Consider the following 6000-nt stretch of genomic DNA (forward strand, 5'->3'; position numbering starts at 1 on the left):
TACAGGCAATGATCTGTCTCACTTCTCTTGTATCCTTGAGAAATCATAAATTGGTGAAACTTCTCTTTGCCATAGAGACTCTTTCTCAAATGACATACCAATTTCTCTTTGCCTTTCTCAACATACCCTTCTGGCTGTTCTGCATATAAACCTCCTCATGAAAATCTCCATGAAGAAATGCCGTTTTCACATCCGTCTAATGTAAATGCAGACCATGTTTGGCAACCAAAGCAAGTACACTTCTCAATGTTGTCATCTAGACAACTATTGAAAAGACTTCATCAAAATCTATTCCGTGTTCTTGCTTAAAACCCTTAGCAACCAACCGTGCTTTGTATTTTGGCTGTCCATCATGAGGAGTAATATTATACCTGTAAAACCACTTACAAGGTAGAGCTTTCCTGCCCTCTGACAATTGAACCAAATCCCACGTTTGATTCTTATGCAGAGCCATCATCTCTGATTGCATTACCATTTTTTCAAGTCAACCACTTATAATGCCTCCTTCTAACAAGATTCCGCAATCCGTGAGCATGACATAATTTAGAGGTGTCACATAACAATCATGTGGTTTGGAGACATGCTCAAAACGTGTCACCACAACTGATTCTTCCTCTCTAGTCACTATAGGCTGTTCCTGAGCCTGACCATGCTGTCTTGATGTGCTAGCACTAGGTCCATCTTCCCTGAAGACAACTCTTCTGATCTCCTCTGTCTTCTCTGGCTTAGCATGAAACTTGGCTTGATTGAAATGCACATCATTGCTACAAATAACCTTTCTGGACTCAGGATCCCAAAGCCGGTAACCCATCTTGCCCGATTCTCCGTAGCCAAGAAATATACACTTCCTGCTCTTTGGTTCTAACTTATTCCTCAAATCCTTAGAAATATGGCTATAAGCTTCACAACCAAATACTTTGAGATGCTTATACAAAGGTGCCTTGCCTGTCCATAGCATCTTGGCCACTTCACTCTTATCCAGAACCCTACTAGGAGACCTGTTGATCAAATGGACTGCTGTAGCCACTGCTTCCGCTCAAACTCCATCAGGCAACTCAGCATTTGACAACATGCTTATGAACTTCTCTTGTATGGTCCTATTCATACACTTTGCAACTCCATTTTGTGAAGGATTGTATGGTGCATTAAGTTCCCGTTTAATCCCCTTTGCTTCACAAAAAGTCTTGAAAAGCCTTGGAAACGTACTCTCCACCATTTTCAGTTCTCAAGCACTTCATCTTCTAACCACTCTGATTCTCCACAAGCTGCAAGAATGTCTTAAAGACCTTGAGAACCTCATCCTTGTGCTTCAAAAAATAAACCCATACTTTGCGAGAATAGTCATCTATGAATGTACAAAAGTATGCTGCTCCCCCTAGTGACAAACTAGGCATTGGTTCGCATAGATCACTGTGCACAAGAGCTAATCGTTCGACCCTACGATTCCTCTTTGATCTGTGCGGTTCCTGTGTTTGCTTACCATAAACACAATGCTCACAAAACTCAAAATCTTGAAATGAAAAGCCAAGAAAATAACCATAACGAGAAAGTATTCCATTCCTCTTTTTGACATATGTCCCAGACTACGATGCCACAGTGACACACTTGGCTGCTCAATCACATTAATTACATGGTTTTTAACCTCTGAAACATGTAAAGTGTATAGAGTTCCTAACTTGCTGCCATGTTCTACAGTCATCGAACATTTGAAGATCTTCTAAGTGTTGTTCCCAAAAACTGCCACATAACCCGCATCATCCAACTTCCCTGTACTGATCAAGCTCTTTTGGATTGCTAGAACATGTATGACATTCTTGAGCCATAAACAAGAGCCATTCTGAAACTTCAACTGCACATCTCCCAGTCCAAGTATGTCACAAACTTGCTCATTGCCAAGTCTGACATAAACTTTAGTAGCCACATATGATGTAAACCACTCTTTGTGCGGAGAAACATGTAAAGATGCCCCTGAGTCGATAATCCAATCACTCATAGCATGTCCATCCTCTGTAGTCAAGAAAATAGAATCAAAATTGCTTGTGAGCAAGATGTCACCAGCTGTTATACCAGAATCACTGTCTGAACTAGATCCTGTGACATTCACCTCTTCAATCTTCATTGAACTCTTCTTTTCATCTTGCTCAGAACTCTTTGTTTTGCCTTTTTCTTGTTTCCACTTTGTACAGTCTCTCTTCATGTGACCCTTCTTGCCACAATGGTAGCATTCTATATCATCCTTTGACTTCGAGTCACGAAACTTACTTTGTTTTTGTGCCTTCTTACCCTTCTTCTCTTTAGACTGTTGTCTCCCTCGAACGACCAAAGCACTATTGCCTTTGCCTTTGTCAATGTTATTCCTGTTCACTTCCTCTGTAAGCAAGCTGCCTTCTACATTGGTACTTGAAAGACCCTCTGGCGCGATAGAATTACTTAATGCCATGAAAAAAGTATCCCAATTGTTTGGAAAAGTGATTAAGAGAAACATAGCCTTCACTGAATCTGGAAAGACTATCTCTTGTGCTATGAACTGGCTAAAAATTGTGTGAAATTCATTGAGATGATTTGACATGGCTGTCCCTTCTTTCATCTTCAAATCCACCAATTTCTTGAGCCAGTAAATCTGAGAAGTAGCACTTTGTTTCTCGTATATACCACATAGCTTTTGCCATACGCCATACGCTGTAGTCTCTTATGCTACATTGAAGTAAACATTTTCTGCCAGTGTCAGCATGATTGTGGAACAAGCTAACTTGTCAAGCTCTTCCCACTCATCTTCAGCCATACCTTCTGGTCTCTCCCCTTTGAGCTTCAGTGGCTTCACTTGTTTTTTCTGCACCAAAACCTGCCAAATCTGCTTCTTCTAGAATGGAAAGTTTGTGCCATCCAGCTTCTTTATGTTGTAAAGAGTCTCACTTTGAGAAGATGCCATGTTTGCCAAACTGTTTACTCCTAGGAAAAATCCGGCAAAGTTTCCCTTGTAAATTGGCCTCTGTACACAATAAACAAGTTGTAAACAACAAGCTGAACACCTCTCCTCAAGAAATGTCAGTATTTTGAAAAATTTTGACAGAGTCTCCCCTATAATCTGAGCTCTGGAAACCAAAAGATAGCTCAAAATCAACCATAAATAGCTGACCAGTGACAAATCTAAAAATCTCTGTAATATGCTATCCTGGAAGCATACACTATCTCCTGTCTGGGCGATCACAGAACCTGTATCTATCTCAAGACTGAACCCTGAACAATGCCTTAATGGCCTGACGCATAAGATGCAATCCAGTGTCTACACAAAGTCATACATCCTATGGAATAAAAGTCGCTGAAGAGGATGCATGTAGAGGGGAACTCCAGAAACCTAATCCACCTCACACTGGGTAACCTAGACCCCAGTGCTTGGATTCAGAAAACCTCACACACGACCCTCTCAGATGGCTCAACAAATTGCCCAGAATTAGCATACATCCTACAATAGACCAATCACTGTCCTATGACCACTCTGGAGGTCTGTCTGCTAGTGTGACTCACAACTAGCAGACCCACAATCACAGTACATCAATTTGCAATACATGCCAGTGGTGTCAAGCCGTCGTATGGCCACACCTCCCCTGGAACCTGGTAAGCACAAGAAGTAGCAACGCAAACTGCAATATATATATATATATATATATATATATATATATATATATATATATATATATATATATATATATATATGATGATATATATGTGTACTTGGTCTATAGAGGATGATTTGAAGACTAATGAGTGATGTATGTCGATGCCGATATTGATGTCGACCACCTCCTACTTGCCAATCTACACAAGACGGGTTTCTTTGCGACGACTGAAACCTATCTTTTGATGTAGTACTCAGAATGAAAATTTGAGGGCATAAACAACTTCGAAAGGGGGGTAAAACCGTAGGCTACCTTCTAAAAATACTCTCAGAACGCCGAGTGTGAATTTCCAAGCTCTGGATCTAGAATCTGCCTGAAAAGTGTGCGCATGCGCAATTACGCAAAAACGCACTGAACCTTGCTCTGATACCAAATGAAGTCACGGAGTGGAGCTTAGATCGATCACACACACACACACACACACACAGATACACAGATAGAGAGCTTACATAGTACGTAGAGAATTCGTTGAAGAGTTATCTCCTAAATGTTATTATTCACACAAGTATAAGTGAGTATATACAAAGAGTTAGTGATAAGCGAGTTAGGCGGGCGGGCGGCCATATCCGAATAAGACGACACTTGGGCTTTAATCCCAACAGTAAGTAGGCTTGCATACCGGGAGTCAACACTGCACTCATTGTGGCCCTTGTTGGTGCGGTAAAGAGGAGCTCAGAGGAGAAAGAGAAAGGAAAGGTGTCATAAGGGGCTAATTGTTGGGTGTTCAAGCAAGGGAATATAGGGTAGTTGCAACCTGCAGGGAATGGAGGGCATGGCGACCCAAAGGCTATGGTGATGGTGAAGCAAATGGGAATAATTTTTCTTGAGACCCATCATTGTGCAACCCTTTTTTGGAAGTTATTGCAGTGATATTTGCATGTGTTTATCTCCAAATTGTGTCAATCTCCTCCCCCACTCTCATGATTAATTGTTTGCCAAAGTATATGTGTGCAAGGGCGGGTGGTGCATGCAACAAAGATTGGACTTGGTTGTAAAGCTAGTGTATGTAGACTTTGAAAGGTCAAGGAAATGTTGATGTTTTCCAGAGATGTTGCAAGAGATGGTGTGCAAGTTGATATTGAGTAGCGTGAATCTAGGTAAGGGTGATGTTAGTGATTCAGACTTGGTGCTATGATTGTATGATGTTAGGGTCCGTGGGGTACGGGCTTGGGGTAGTAGTCATTTGCAGATCGGGTGTCTAGGTGTGTGATCATTAGGGGATTGGAGTGTTGTGGAATCACTCGGCTATAGAGAGGTATTGGAATTAGGGTTGCAGAGAAACACACAAGGCTTGGAGAAGAAAAAGGAAGCTCAAGGCACACAATAGAGAGTGTATTACTTAGTGTGAAATGGAAAGATCGATAGCCCTAGAGTGATGGACATATATACAATGCATGGGGAAAAAAAAATCCTAAAGAGGGAAAAAAATGCCCCGGTAGTCCTAGTGTGTTCACACACATCACTACTACATGTATATGGTAACAAATGCCCTGCTGGAGTGATGCGGTGAATGAGAGCTGGCACATTAGTAAAGGGAAGTGCCATGCCCTGAGGACATGATCAGTCCACAAAGGGGAGTAAGCCCAAAGCTTTGTGGAAAGCTATGAGCTTCTCCTCACGAGACAATGCCTTTGTGAAAAGATCTGTAAGGTTGTCCTGTGTTGCCACATAAGCCAAGCCGATCTCTCCTGCTGAGAGCCTCTCCCTGACATAGTGGTAATGCACCTCAATGTGCTTTGTGTGAGCATGAAAAATTGGGTTCCTCGCAACTGTCAATGCGCTCTGACTGTCAGTGTAGATAGTGTTGGCAGTGTGCTGTCCAACACCCAAATCATCCATAAGGCATCTCAGCCATACACACTCAACCATAGCTGTGAAGGCTGCCTTTTACTCAGCCTCACAACTCAAAGTGGCCACAAAAGGTTGCTTCTTGCTCAACCATGATAGACATGAACTGCCAAGCATGAAACAAAAACCACTTGTGGACACTCGTGTGTCAAAACAACCAGCCCAATTTGAGTCCAAAAAAGCATGTAAGTTTGGTGTGGCAATGATGCCCCCTTGGGATAAAATAAGCCAAGATGTAAAGTGCCACTAAGGTAGAAAAAAATCCTCTTGAAAGCCTGCCAATGCTTAGTCTTTGGGCTATGCATAAATCTGCTGACCTGTGAGACTACAAACTAAGTATCTGGCCTCGTGTTGCATACATAAATGAGGCATCCAACAACAGTTTGGTAAGGAGTGACATCAGCAGGATCACCAGCATCATGAAGACTAAATTTCAAACCTGTTTCCATGGGAGTAGCAATAGGTTTGCAATCCT

Source organism: Adiantum capillus-veneris, chromosome 17, assembly GCF_014529385.1.
Source record: "Adiantum capillus-veneris isolate H3 chromosome 17, ASM1452938v2, whole genome shotgun sequence".
In the NCBI taxonomy this organism is placed as follows: domain Eukaryota; kingdom Viridiplantae; phylum Streptophyta; class Polypodiopsida; order Polypodiales; family Pteridaceae; genus Adiantum; species Adiantum capillus-veneris.